This window comes from Oncorhynchus clarkii, chromosome 13 (genome assembly GCF_045791955.1).
Source record: "Oncorhynchus clarkii lewisi isolate Uvic-CL-2024 chromosome 13, UVic_Ocla_1.0, whole genome shotgun sequence".
In the NCBI taxonomy this organism is placed as follows: Eukaryota; Metazoa; Chordata; class Actinopteri; order Salmoniformes; family Salmonidae; genus Oncorhynchus; species Oncorhynchus clarkii.
The window spans coordinates 2,851,844-2,867,081 of NC_092159.1; positions in this window are offsets into that span (position 1 = coordinate 2,851,844).

Consider the following 15,238-nt stretch of genomic DNA (forward strand, 5'->3'; position numbering starts at 1 on the left):
CAGGTTCCAGTTGGTATGGATGGTTCCAGTTGGTATGGATGGTAAAGACAGGTTCCAGTTGGTATGGATGGTAAAGACAGGTTCCAGTTGGTATGGATGGTAAAGACAGGTTCCAGTTGGTATGGATGGTAAAGACAGGTTCCAGTTGGTATGGATGGTTCCAGTTGATATGGATGGTATAGACAGGTTCCAGTTGGTATGGATGGTTCCAGTTGGTATGGATGGTAAAGACAGGTTCCAGTTGGTATGGATGGTTCCAGTTGGTATGGATGGTAAAGACAGGTTCCATTTGGTATGGATGGTACAGACAGGTTCCAGTTGGTATGGATGGTAAAGACAGGTTCCAGTTGTTATAGATGGTTCCAGTTGATATGGATGGTAAAGACAGGTTCCAGTTGGTATGGATGGTAAAGACAGGTTCCAGTTGGTATGGATGGTAAAGACAGGTTCCAGTTGGTATAGATGGTTCCAGTTGGTATGGATGGGAAAGACAGGTTCCAGTTGGTATGGATGGTTCCAGTTGATATGGATGGTTCCAGTTGATATGGATGGTAAAGACAGGTTCCAGTTGGTATGGATGTTAAAGACAGGTTCCAGTTGGTATGGATGGGAAAGAAAGGTTCCAGTTGGTATGGATGGTTCCAGTTGGTATGGATGGTAAAGACAGGTTCCAGTTGGTATGGATGGTTCCAGTTGGTATGGATGGTAAAGACAGGTTCCAGTTGGTATGGATGGTAAAGACAGGTTCCAGTTGGTATGGATGGAAAAGACAGGTTCCAGTTGGTATGGATGGTTCCAGTTGGTATGGATGGTAAAGACAGGTTCCAGTTGGTATGGATGGTAAAGACAGGTTCCAGTTGGTATGGATGGTAAAGACAGGTTCCAGTTGGTATGGATGGTTCCAGTTGGTATGGATGGTTCCAGTTGGTATGGATGGTAAAGACAGGTTCCAGTTGGTATGGATGGTTCCAGTTGGTATGGATGGTAAAGACAGGTTCCAGTTGGTATGGATGGTAAAGACAGGTTCCAGTTGGTATGGATGGTTCCAGTTGATATGGATGGTATAGACAGGTTCCAGTTGGTATGGATGGTATAGACAGGTTCCAGTTGGTATGGATGGTTCCAGTTGGTATGGATGGTAAAGACAGTTTCCAGATGGTATGGATGGTAAAGACAGGTTCCAGTTGGTATGGATGGTTCCAGTTGGTATGGATGGTAAAGACAGTTGATATGGATGGTATAGACAGTTGATATGGATGGTATAGACAGTTGAAATGGATGGTATAGACAGTTGATATGGATGGTATAGACAGTTGATATGGATGGTATAGACAGTTGATATGGATGGCATAGACAGTTGAAATGGATGGTATAGACAGTTGATATGGATGGTATAGACAGTTGATATGGATGGTATAGACAGTTGATATGGATGGTATAGACAGTTGATATGGATGGTATAGACAGTTGATATGGATGGTATAGACAGTTGGTATGGATGGTATAGACAGTTGATATGGATGGTATAGACAGTTGATATGGATGGTATAGACAGTTGATATGGATGGTATAGACAGTTGATATGGATGGTATAGACAGTTGATATGGATGGTATAGACAGTTGATATGGATGGTATAGACAGTTGATATGGATGGTATAGACAGTTGATATGGATGGTATAGACAGTTGATATGGATGGTATAGACAGTTGATATGGATGGTATAGACAGTTGATATGGATGGTATAGACAGTTGATATGGATGGTATAGACAGTTGATATGGATGGTATAGACAGTTGAAATGGATGGTATAGACAGTTGATATGGATGGTATAGACAGTTGAAATGGATGGTATAGACAGTTGATATGGATGGTATAGACAGTTGATATGGATGGTATAGACAGTTGATATGGATGGTATAGACAGTTGAAATGGATGGTATAGACAGTTGATATGGATGGTATAGACAGTTGAAATGGATGGTATAGACAGTTGAAATGGATGGTATAGACAGTTGAAATGGATGGTATAGACAGTTGAAATGGATGGTATAGACAGTTGAAATGGATGGTATAGACAGTTGATATGGATGGTATAGACAGTTGAAATGGATGGTAGACAGTTGAAATGGATGGTATAGACAGTTGAAATGGATGGTATAGACAGTTGAAATGGATGGTATAGACAGTTGAAATGGATGGTATAGACAGTTGAAATGGATGGTATAGACAGTTGAAATGGATGGTATAGACAGTTGAAATGGATGGTATAGACAGTTGAAATGGATGGTATAGACAGTTGATATGGATGGTATAGACAGTTGAAATGGATGGTATAGACAGTTGATATGGATGGTATAGACAGTTGATATGGATGGCATAGACAGTTGATATGGATGGCATAGACAGTTGAAATGGATGGTATAGACAGTTGAAATGTATGGTATAGGCAGTTGATATGGATGGTATAGACAGTTGATATGGATGGTATAGACAGTTGAAATGGATGGTATAGACAGTTGAAATGGATGGTATAGACAGTTGAAATGGATGCTATAGACAGTTGGTATGGATGGTATAGACAGTTGAAATGGATGGTATAGACAGTTGAAATGGATGGTATAGACAGTTGAAATGGATGGTATAGACAGTTGATATGGATGGTATAGACAGTTGATATGGATGGTATAGACAGTTGATATGGATGGTATAGACAGTTGATATGGATGGTATAGACAGTTGATATGGATGGTATAGACAGTTGAAATGGATGGTATAGACAGTTGAAATGGATGGTATAGACAGTTGAAATGGATGGTATAGACAGTTGAAATGGATGGTATAGACAGTTTATATGGATGGTATAGACAGTTGATATGGATGGTATAGACAGTTGAAATGGATGGTATAGACAGTTGAAATGGATGGTATAGACAGTTGAAATGGATGGTATAGACAGTTGAAATGGATGGTATAGACAGTTGATATGGATGGTATAGACAGTTGATATGGATGGTATAGACAGTTGATATGGATGGTATAGACAGTTGATATGGATGGTATAGACAGTTGATATGGATGGTATAGACAGTTGGTATGGATGGTAAAGACAGGTTCCAGTTGGTATAGATGGTAAAGACAGGTTCCAGTTGATATAGATGGTAAAGACAGGTTCCAGTTGGTATGGATGGTTCCAGTTGGTATGGATGGTACAGACAGGTTCCAGTTGGTATGGATGGTAAAGACAGGTTCCAGTTGGTATGGATGGTTCCAGTTGGTATGGATGGTATAGACAGGTTCCAGTTGGTATGGATGGTTCCAGTTGGTATGGATGGTTCCAGTTGGTATGGATGGTAAAGACAGGTTCCAGTTGGTATGGATGGTATAGACAGGTTCCAGTTGGTATGGATGGTAAAGACAGGTTCCAGTTGGTATGGATGGTAAAGACAGGTTCCAGTTGGTATGGATGGTAAAGACAGGTTCCAGTTGGTATGGATGGTAAAGACAGGTTCCAGTTGGTATGGATGGTTCCAGTTGATATGGATGGTATAGACAGGTTCCAGTTGGTATGGATGGTTCCAGTTGGTATGGATGGTAAAGACAGGTTCCAGTTGGTATGGATGGTTCCAGTTGGTATGGATGGTAAAGACAGGTTCCATTTGGTATGGATGGTACAGACAGGTTCCAGTTGGTATGGATGGTAAAGACAGGTTCCAGTTGTTATAGATGGTTCCAGTTGATATGGATGGTAAAAGACAGGTTCCAGTTGGTATGGATGGTAAAGACAGGTTCCAGTTGGTATGGATGGTAAAGACAGGTTCCAGTTGGTATAGATGGTTCCAGTTGGTATGGATGGGAAAGACAGGTTCCATTTGGTATGGATGGTTCCAGTTGATATGGATGGTTCCAGTTGATATGGATGGTAAAGACAGGTTCCAGTTGGTATGGATGGTAAAGACAGGTTCCAGTTGGTATGGATGGTAAAGAAAGGTTCCAGTTGGTATGGATGGTTCCAGTTGGTATGGATGGTAAAGACAGGTTCCAGTTGGTATGGATGGTTCCAGTTGGTATGGATGGTAAAGACAGGTTCCAGTTGGTATGGATGGTAAAGACAGGTTCCAGTTGGTATGGATGGTTCCAGTTGGTATGGATGGAAAAGACAGGTTCCAGTTGGTATGGATGGTTCCAGTTGGTATGGATGGTAAAGACAGGTTCCAGTTGGTATGGATGGTAAAGACAGGTTCCAGTTGGTATGGATGGTAAAGACAGGTTCCAGTTGGTATGGATGGTTCCAGTTGGTATGGATGGTTCCAGTTGGTATGGATGGTAAAGACAGGTTCCAGTTGGTATGGATGGTAAAGACAGGTTCCAGTTGGTATGGATGGTTCCAGTTGATATGGATGGTATAGACAGGTTCCAGTTGGTATGGATGGTATAGACAGGTTCCAGTTGGTATGGATGGTTCCAGTTGGTATGGATGGTAAAGACAGTTTCCAGATGGTATGGATGGTAAAGACAGGTTCCAGTTGGTATGGATGGTTCCAGTTGGTATGGATGGTAAAGACAGTTGATATGGATGGTATAGACAGTTGATATGGATGGTATAGACAGTTGAAATGGATGGTATAGACAGTTGATATGGATGGTATAGACAGTTGATATGGATGGTATAGACAGTTGATATGGATGGCATAGACAGTTGAAATGGATGGTATAGACAGTTGATATGGATGGTATAGACAGTTGATATGGATGGTATAGACAGTTGATATGGATGGTATAGACAGTTGATATGGATGGTATAGACAGTTGATATGGATGGTATAGACAGTTGGTATGGATGGTATAGACAGTTGATATGGATGGTATAGACAGTTGATATGGATGGTATAGACAGTTGATATGGATGGTATAGACAGTTGATATGGATGGTATAGACAGTTGATATGGATGGTATAGACAGTTGATATGGATGGTATAGACAGTTGATATGGATGGTATAGACAGTTGATATGGATGGTATAGACAGTTGATATGGATGGTATAGACAGTTGATATGGATGGTATAGACAGTTGATATGGATGGTATAGACAGTTGAAATGGATGGTATAGACAGTTGATATGGATGGTATAGACAGTTGATATGGATGGTATAGACAGTTGATATGGATGGTATAGACAGTTGAAATGGATGGTATAGACAGTTGATATGGATGGTATAGACAGTTGAAATGGATGGTATAGACAGTTGAAATGGATGGTATAGACAGTTGAAATGGATGGTATAGACAGTTGAAATGGATGGTATAGACAGTTGAAATGGATGGTATAGACAGTTGATATGGATGGTATAGACAGTTGAAATGGATGGTATAGACAGTTGAAATGGATGGTATAGACAGTTGAAATGGATGGTATAGACAGTTGAAATGGATGGTATAGACAGTTGAAATGGATGGTATAGACAGTTGAAATGGATGGTATAGACAGTTGAAATGGATGGTATAGACAGTTGAAATGGATGGTATAGACAGTTGAAATGGATGGTATAGACAGTTGATATGGATGGTATAGACAGTTGAAATGGATGGTATAGACAGTTGATATGGATGGTATAGACAGTTGATATGGATGGCATAGACAGTTGATATGGATGGCATAGACAGTTGAAATGGATGGCATAGACAGTTGAAATGTATGGTATAGACAGTTGATATGGATGGTATAGACAGTTGAAATGGATGGTATAGACAGTTGAAATGGATGGTATAGACAGTTGATATGGATGGTATAGACAGTTGATATGGATGGTATAGACAGTTGAAATGGATGGTATAGACAGTTGAAATGGATGGTATAGACAGTTGAAATGGATGCTATAGACAGTTGGTATGGATGGTATAGACAGTTGAAATGGATGGTATAGACAGTTGAAATGGATGGTATAGACAGTTGAAATGGATGGTATAGACAGTTGATATGGATGGTATAGACAGTTGATATGGATGGTATAGACAGTTGATATGGATGGTATAGACAGTTGATATGGATGGTATAGACAGTTGATATGGATGGTATAGACAGTTGAAATGGATGGTATAGACAGTTGAAATGGATGGTATAGACAGTTGAAATGGATGGTATAGACAGTTGAAATGGATGGTATAGACAGTTGATATGGATGGTATAGACAGTTGATATGGATGGTATAGACAGTTGAAATGGATGGTATAGACAGTTGAAATGGATGGTATAGACAGTTGATATGGATGGTATAGACAGTTGATATGGATGGTATAGACAGTTGATATGGATGGTATAGACAGTTGAAATGGATGGTATAGACAGTTGAAATGGATGGTATAGACAGTTGAAATGGATGGTATAGACAGTTGAAATGGATGGTATAGACAGTTGAAATGGATGGTATAGACAGTTGATATGGATGGTATAGACAGTTGATATGGATGGTATAGACAGTTGAAATGGATGGTATAGACAGTTGAAATGGATGGTATAGACAGTTGAAATGGATGGTATAGACAGTTGATATGGATGGTATAGACAGTTGATATGGATGGTATAGACAGTTGAAATGGATGGTATAGACAGTTGAAATGGATGGTATAGACAATTGATATGGATGGTATAGACAGTTGAAATGGATGGTATAGACAGTTGAAATGGATGGTATAGACAGTTGAAATGGATGGTATAGACAGTTGAAATGGATGGTATAGACAGTTGATATAGATGGTATAGACAGTTGATATGGATGGTATAGACAGTTGATATGGATGGTATAGACAGTTGAAATGGATGGTATAGACAGTTGATATGGATGGTATAGACAGTTGAAATGGATGGTATAGACAATTGATATGGATGGTATAGACAGTTGATATGGATGGTATAGACAGTTGATATGGATGGTATAGACAGTTGATATGGATGGTATAGACAGTTGAAATGGATGGTATAGACAGTTGAAATGGATGGTATAGACAGTTGATATGGATGGTATAGACAGTTGATATGGATGGTATAGACAGTTGAAATGGATGGTATAGACAGTTGAAATGGATGGTATAGACAGTTGATATGGATGGTATAGACAGTTGATATGGATGGTATAGACAGTTGAAATGGATGGTATAGACAGTTGAAATGGATGGTATAGACAGTTGATATGGATGGTATAGACAATTGATATGGATGGTATAGACAGTTGAAATGGATGGTATAGACAGTTGAAATGGATGGTATAGACAGTTGGTATGGATGGTATAGACAGTTGATATGGATGGTATAGACAGTTGATATGGATGGTATAGACATTTGATATGGATGGTAGAAGGTAAAAAAGAAGGTACAAACATTTCTTAACTCTGCATCTATCCAGCAGGCTACATACAGAGCATTCGGGAAAAGTATTCAGACCCCTCTTGACTTTTTCCACATTTTTGTTACGTTACAGCCTTATTATAAAATGGATCGTTTTTTTTTTCTCATCAATCTACTTACACAATATCAAATTATGACATCACAATACCACATGATGACAAAGCAAAAACAGGTTTTGGGGAATTTATCAAATTGATAAAATTAAGATTAAAATACGACATTTACACAAGTATTCAGACACTTTACTCAGTACTTTGTTGAAGCACCTCTGGCAGCGATTACAGCCTCAAGTCTTCTTCTTCGTCTTGGGTAATGACGCTACGAGCTTGGGGACTGGGAGACTAGTCAGGATCAAGCTTGGCACATCCCCTCAAGCTTTGTCAGGTGTTTTAGGCTTCTACACCTGCATTGCTTGCTGTTTGGGGTTTCAGGCTCGGTTTCTGTCCAGCACTTTGAGATATTTATTTTATTTATTTTATTTCACCTTTATTTAACCAGGTAGGCTAGTTGAGAACACCTTTATTTAACCAGGTAGGCTAGTTGAGAACACCTTTATTTAACCAGGTAGGCAAGTTGAGAACACCTTTATTTAACCAGGTAGGCAAGTTGAGAACAAGTTCTCATTTACAATTGCGACCTGGCCAAGATAAAGCAAAGCAGTTCGACAGATACAACAACACAGAGTTACACATGGAGTAAAACAAACATACAGTCAATAATAAAGTATAAACAAGTCTATATACAATGTGAGCAAATGAGGTGAGAAGGGAGGTAAAGGCAAAAAAAGGCCTTGGTGGCAAGGTAAATACAATATAGCAAGTAAAACACTGGAATGGTAGTTTTGCAATGGAAGAATGTGCAAAGTAGAAATAAAAATAATGGGGTGCAAAGGAGCAAAATAAATAAATTAAATACAGTTGGGAAAGAGGTAGTTGATAGGGCTAAATTATAGGTGGGCTATGTACAGGTGCAGTAATCTGTGAGCTGCTCTGACAGTTGGTGCTTAAAGCTAGTGAGGGAGATAAGTGTTTCCAGTTTCAGAGATTTTTGTAGTTCGTTCCAGTCATTGGCAGCAGAGAACTGGAAAGAGAGGCGGCCAAAGAAAGAATTGGTTTTGGGGAGAGAGATATACCTGCTGGAGCGTGTGCTACAGGTGGGAGATGCTATGGTGACCAGCGAGCTGAGATAAGGGGGGACTTTACCTAGCAGGGTCTTGTAGATGACATGGAGCCAGTGGGTTTGTCGACGAGTATGAAGCGAGGGCCAGCCAACGAGAGCGTACAGGTCGCAATGGTGGGTAGTATATGGGGCTTTGGTGACAAAACGGATTGCACTGTGATAGACTGCATCCAATTTGTTGAGTAGGGTATTGGAGGCTATTTTGTAAATGACATCGCCAAAGTCGAGGATTGGTAGGATGGTCAGTTTTACAAGGGTATGTTTGGCAGCATGAGTGAAGGATGCTTTGTTGCGAAATAGGAAGCCAATTCTAGATTTAACTTTGGATTGGAGATGTTTGATATGGGTCTGGAAGGAGAGTTTACAGTCTAACCAGACACCTAAGTATTTGTAGTTGTCCACGTATTCTAAGTCAGAGCCGTCCAGAGTAGTGATGTTGGACAGGCGGGTAGGTGCAGGTAGCGATCGGTTGAAGAGCATGCATTTAGTTTTACTTGTATTTAAGAGCAATTGGAGGCCACGGAAGGAGAGTTGTATGGCATTGAAGCTTGCCTGGAGGGTTGTTAACACAGTGTCCAAAGAAGGGCCGGAAGTATACAGAATGGTGTCGTCTGCGTAGAGGTGGATCAGAGACTCACCAGCAGCAAGAGCGACCTCATTGATGTATACAGAGAAGAGAGTCGGTCCAAGAATTGAACCCTGTGGCACCCCCATAGAGACTGCCAGAGGTCCGGACAACAGACCCTCCGATTTGACACACTGAACTCTATCAGAGAAGTAGTTGGTGAACCAGGCGAGGCAATCATTTGAGAAACCAAGGCTGTTGAGTCTGCCGATGAGGATGTGGTGATTGACAGAGTCGAAAGCCTTGGCCAGATCAATGAATACGGCTGCACAGTAATGTTTCTTATCGATGGCGGTTAAGATATCGTTTAGGACCTTGAGCGTGGCTGAGGTGCACCCATGACCAGCTCTGAAACCAGATTGCATAGCAGAGAAGGTATGGTGAGATTCAAAATGGTCGGTAATCTGTTTGTTGACTTGGCTTTCGAAGACCTTAGAAAGGCATGGTAGGATAGATATAGGTCTGTAGCAGTTTGGGTCAAGAGTGTCCCCCCCTTTGAAGAGGGGGATGACCGCAGCTGCTTTCCAATCTATGGGAATCTCAGACGACACGAAAGAGAGGTTGAACAGGCTAGTAATAGGGGTGGCAACAATTTCGGCAGATAATTTTAGAAAGAAAGGGTCCAGATTGTCTAGCCCAGCTGATTTGTAGGGGTCCAGATTTTGCAACTCTTTCAGAACATCAGCTGAATGGAATTGGGAGAAGGAGAAATGGGGAAGGCTTGGGCGAGTTGCTGTTGGGGGTGCAGTGCTGTTGACAGGGGTAGGAGTAGCCAGGTGGAAAGCATGGCCAGCAGTAGAAAAATGCTTATTGAAATGTTCAATTATGGTGGATTTATCAGTGGTGACAGTGTTTCCTATCTTCAGTGCAGTGGGCAGCTGGGAGGAGGTGTTCTTATTCTCCATGGACTTTACAGTGTCCCAGAACTTTTTTGAGTTAGTGTTGCAAGAAGCAAATTTCTGCTTGAAAAAGCTAGCCTTGGCTTTTCTAACTGCCTGTGTATAATGGTTTCTAGCTTCCCTGAACAGCTGCATATCACGGGGGCTGTTCGATGCTAATGCAGAACGCCATAGGATGTTTTTGTGTTGGTTAAGGGCAGTCAGGTCTGGGGAGAACCAAGGGCTATATCTGTTCCTGGTTCTAAATTTCTTGAATGGGGCATGTTTATTTAAGATGGTTAGGAAGGCATTTTTAAAAAATATCCAGGCATCCTCTACTGACGGGATGAGGTCAATATCCTTCCAGGATACCCCGGCCAGGTCGATTAGAAAGGCCTGCTCGCTGAAGTGTTTCAGGGAGCGTTTTACAGTGATGAGAGGAGGTCGTTTGACCGCTGACCCATTACGGATGCAGGCAATGAGGCAGTGATCGCTGAGATCTTGGTTGAAGACAGCAGAGGTGTATTTAGAGGGGAAGTTGGTTAGGATGATATCTATGAGGGTGCCCGTGTTTAAGGCTTTGGGGAGGTACCTGGTAGGTTCATTGATAATTTGTGTGAGATTGAGGGCATCAAGTTTAGATTGTAGGATGGCTGGGGTGTTAAGCATGTTCCAGTTTAGGTCGCCTAGCAGCACGAGCTCTGAAGATAGATGGGGGGCAATCAGTTCACATATGGTGTCCAGAGCACAGCTGGGGGCAGAGGGTGGTCTATAGCAGGCGGCAACGGTGAGAGACTTGTTTTTAGAGAGGTGGATTTTTAAAAGTAGAAGTTCAAATTGTTTGGGTACAGACCTGGATAGTAGGACAGAACTCTGCAGGCTATCTTTGCAGTAGATTGCAACACCGCCCCCTTTGGCAGTTCTATCTTGTCTGAAAATGTTGTAGTTTGGAATTAAAATGTCTGAATTTTTGGTGGTCTTCCTAAGCCAGGATTCAGACACAGCTAGAACATCCAGGTTGGCAGAGTGTGCTAAAGCAGTGAATAGAACAAACTTAGGGAGGAGGCTTCTAATGTTAACATGCATGAAACCAAGGCTATTACGGTTACAGAAGTCGTCAAAAGAGAGCGCCTGGGGAATAGGAGTGGAGCTAGGCACTGCAGGGCCTGGATTCACCTCTACATCGCCAGAGGAACATAGGAGGAGTAGAATAAGGGTGCGGCTAAAAGCAATAAGAATTGGTCGTCTAGAACGTCTGGAACAGAGAGTAAAAGGAGGTTTCTGGGGGCGATAAAATAGCATCAAGGTATAATGTACAGACAAAGGTAAGGTAGGATGTGAATACAGTGGAGGTAAACCTAGGTATTGAGTGATGAAGAGAGAGATATTGTCTCTAGAAACATCATTGAAACCAGGAGATGTCATTGCATGTGTGGGTGGTGGAACTAATAGGTTGGATAAGGTATAGTGAGCAGGACTAGAGGCTCTACAGTGAAATAAGCCAATAAACACTAACCAGAACAGCAATGGACAAGACATATTGACATTAAGGAGAGGCATGCTTAGTCGAGTGATCAAAAGGGTCCAGTGAGTGGAGAGGTTGGTTGAGGGTCACGGCGATTTAGACAGCTAGCCAGGCCAACCGGTAGCAAGCTAGCATAGGATGGAGTCTGTTGTTAGCCACCTCTTGCGTTCGGTCAGTAGATTAGTGGGGTTCCGTGAGGTAGAGGGGATTAATCCAAATCACACAACAACAACAAAAATAAGAACAATAGATATAGTTATAGAGGCCCGAGAAGAAAACATAATAATAATAAAAATAAGTAAATTGTCCGATTGTCTATTCAGATAGCAGCCGGTAAGACAGCTAACGGTTAGCGGGCCGCAGATGGGCGTTCAGGTAACGTCGCGACAGAGGAGCCAGCCGGATCTCATTCAGGTAGATAACGTCGGCAGTCCAGTTGTGAAGGCCCGGTGGGGCTCCGCGTAGGCAGTGAAACGGGTCCAGATAGGTGACTGCAGCCCAGGAGTGAATGATGGAACTCAGGAGTGATTGACGGAGCTGGCTAGCACCGGAACAATCGATGTTTGCTCCGGAATCGACGAAAGCCGACTGTCACACGGATAGCAGCTAGCTAGCTGTGAGATCCGGGTATGAATGTCCAGAGAGCAGTTGAAATCCAGGGACATGGAGAGAAAAATTGGTCCGGTATGTTCCGTTCCGAGCCGCGCTGCGCCGTACAAAACTGGCGATAGATTTTCGATGGATTTTCGAGCTAAAGGATAGCTGATGACCACAAACCGTGGTTAGCTGAATACTAACGATTTGCCAGTAAAGAAGCTAACTAGCTTCTGATTAGCTTCTGGATTAGCTTCTGGGCTAGCTCCTGGCTAGCTTCTGGCTAGTTTCTGGCTAGCTTCTTGGAGGATTACAGATCTGAGGTAAATAATACTTTTTTATAAATATAAATTGGTGAGGCTGGTTGCAGGAGAGTGTTTAGAAGATGAGTTGAAGGAAAATAAAAATAAAATGTATGTGAAAAAAGTTGTAAATATATATATATACAGGACACGACAAGACGAGGACAAAAGACGTCTGAACTGCTATGCGATCTCTTGGAGAAAAAAAAGAGCTGATGTACGAAGGGCTATATAAATACATTTGATTTGATTTGTACCGTTGCTGCACAGCTATTCTCAGGTCTCTCCGGAGATGTTCGATCGGGTTCAAGTCCGGTCTCTGGCTGAGCCATTCAAGGACAGTCAGAGACCTTGTCCCGAAGCCTCTCCTGCGTTTTTTGGCTGTGCTTAGGCTTGTGGTCCTGTTGGAAGGTAAATCTTTGCACCAGTCTGAGGTCCTGAGCGCTTTGGAGCAGGTTTTCATCAATGCTCTTTCTGTACTTCCCTTGATCCTGACTAGTCTCCCAGTCCCTGCTGCTGAAAAACATCCCCACATCATGATGCTGCCACCACCATGCTTCACCCTAGGGATGGTGCCTAGCATTCAGGCCAAAGAGTTCAATCTTGGTTTCATCAGACTAGAGAATCTTGTTTCTCATGGTCTCAGAGTCTTTTAGCAAATGCACTGTACACCTGTTCAAATCAACGTTCCCTCACACAATCTTAGATTTAACCATATAAAAGGACCACTGTGCTTCCAAAATAATCAGAATTAATCAATTCATTAGTTAAATCAAGAAATCTGTAAATAATTTAGACGTTTTTTTCAGATAATATTTTAGTTGCGCAATTTTACATCTCGCTAATGTCTTAAATGCCGTATTTCAACAACAACAACGTGAAAAACGAGTCTATCGACAGTCTCTGTGCATGCAGTCTATCGAGTCAGGACAGTCTCTGTGTATGCAGTCTATCGAGTCAGGACAGTCTCTGTGCATGCAGTCTATCGAGTCAGGGCAGTCTCTGTGCATGCAGTCTATCGAGTCAGGACAGTCTCTGTGCATGCAGTCTATCGAGTCAGGACAGTCTCTGTGCATGCAGTCTATCGAGTCAGGACAGTCTCTGTGTATGCAGTCTATCGAGTCAGGACAGTCTCTGTGCATGCAGTCTATCGAGTCAGGACAGTCTCTGTGTATGCAGTCTATCGAGTCAGGACAGTCTCTGTGTATGCAGTCTATCGAGTCAGGACAGTCTCTGTGCATGCAGTCTATCGAGTCAGGACAGTCTCTGTGCATGCAGTCTATCGAGTCAGGACAGTCTCTGTGCATGCAGTCTATCTAGTCAGGACAGTCTCTGTGCATGCAGTCTATCGAGTCAGGACAGTCTCTGTGCATGCAGTCTATCGAGTCAGGGCAGTCTCTGTGCATGCAGTCTGTCGAGTCAGGACAGTCTCTGTGCATGCAGTCTATCGAGTCAGGGCAGTCTCTGTGCATGCAGTCTATCGAGTCAGGGCAGTCTCTGTGCATGCAGTCTATCGAGTCAGGACAGTCTCTGTGCATGCAGTCTATCGAGTCAGGGCAGTCTCTGTGCATGCAGTCTATCGAGTCAGGGCAGTCTCTGTGCATGCAGTCTATCGAGTCAGGGCAGTCTCTGTGCATGCAGTCTATCGAGTCAGGGCAGTCTCTGTGCATGCAGTCTATCGAGTCAGGGCAGTCTCTGTGCATGCAGTCTATCGAGTCAGGGCAGTCTCTGTGCATGCAGTCTATCGAGTCAGGACAGTCTCTGTGCATGCAGTCTATCGAGTCAGGACAGTCTCTGTGCATGCAGTCTATAGAGTCAGGACAGTCTCTGTGCATGCAGTCTATAGAGTCAGGACAGTCTCTGTGCATGCAGTCTATCGAGTCAGGACAGTCTCTGTGCATAGAGTCTATAGAGTCAGGACAGTCTCTGTGCATGCAGTCTATCGAGTCAGGGCAGTCTCTGTGCATGCAGTCTATCGAGTCAGGACAGTCTCTGTGCATGCAGTCTATCGAGTCAGGACAGTCTCTGTGCATGCAGTCTATCGAGTCAGGACAGTCTCTGTGCATGCAGTCTATCGAGTCAGGACAGTCTCTGTGCATGCAGTCTATCGAGTCAGGACAGTCTCTGTGCATGCAGTCTATCGAGTCAGGACAGTCTCTGTGCATGCAGTCTATCGAGTCAGGACAGTCTCTGTGAATGCAGTCTATCGAGTCAGGACAGTCTCTGTGCATGCAGTCTATCGAGTCAGGACAGTCTCTGTGCATGCAGTCTATCGAGTCAGGACAGTCTCTGTGCATGCAGTCTATCGAGTCAGGACAGTCTCTGTGCATGCAGTCTATCGAGTCAGGACAGTCTCTGTGCATGCAGTCTATCGAGTCAGGACAGTCTCTGTGCATGCAGTCTATCGAGTCAGGACAGTCTCTGTGCATGCAGTCTATCGAGTCAGGACAGTCTCTGTGCATAGAGTCTATCGAGTCAGGAACGTCAAAAACAAAAACAGTCAAAAATATCAGACAATGGGAGCACTGTGTGTGTGTTCTTGAACTGCATGAACTTTAAGTCCATGTGTACCCTAGTGGACATGTTCACCCTAGTGGACATGTGTGCCCTAGTGGACATGTGTGCCCTAGTGGCCATGTGCGCCCTAGTGGCCATGTGCGCCCTAGTGGCCATGTGCGCCCTAGTGGCCATGTGCGCCCTAGTGGCCATGTGCGCCCTAGTGGCCATG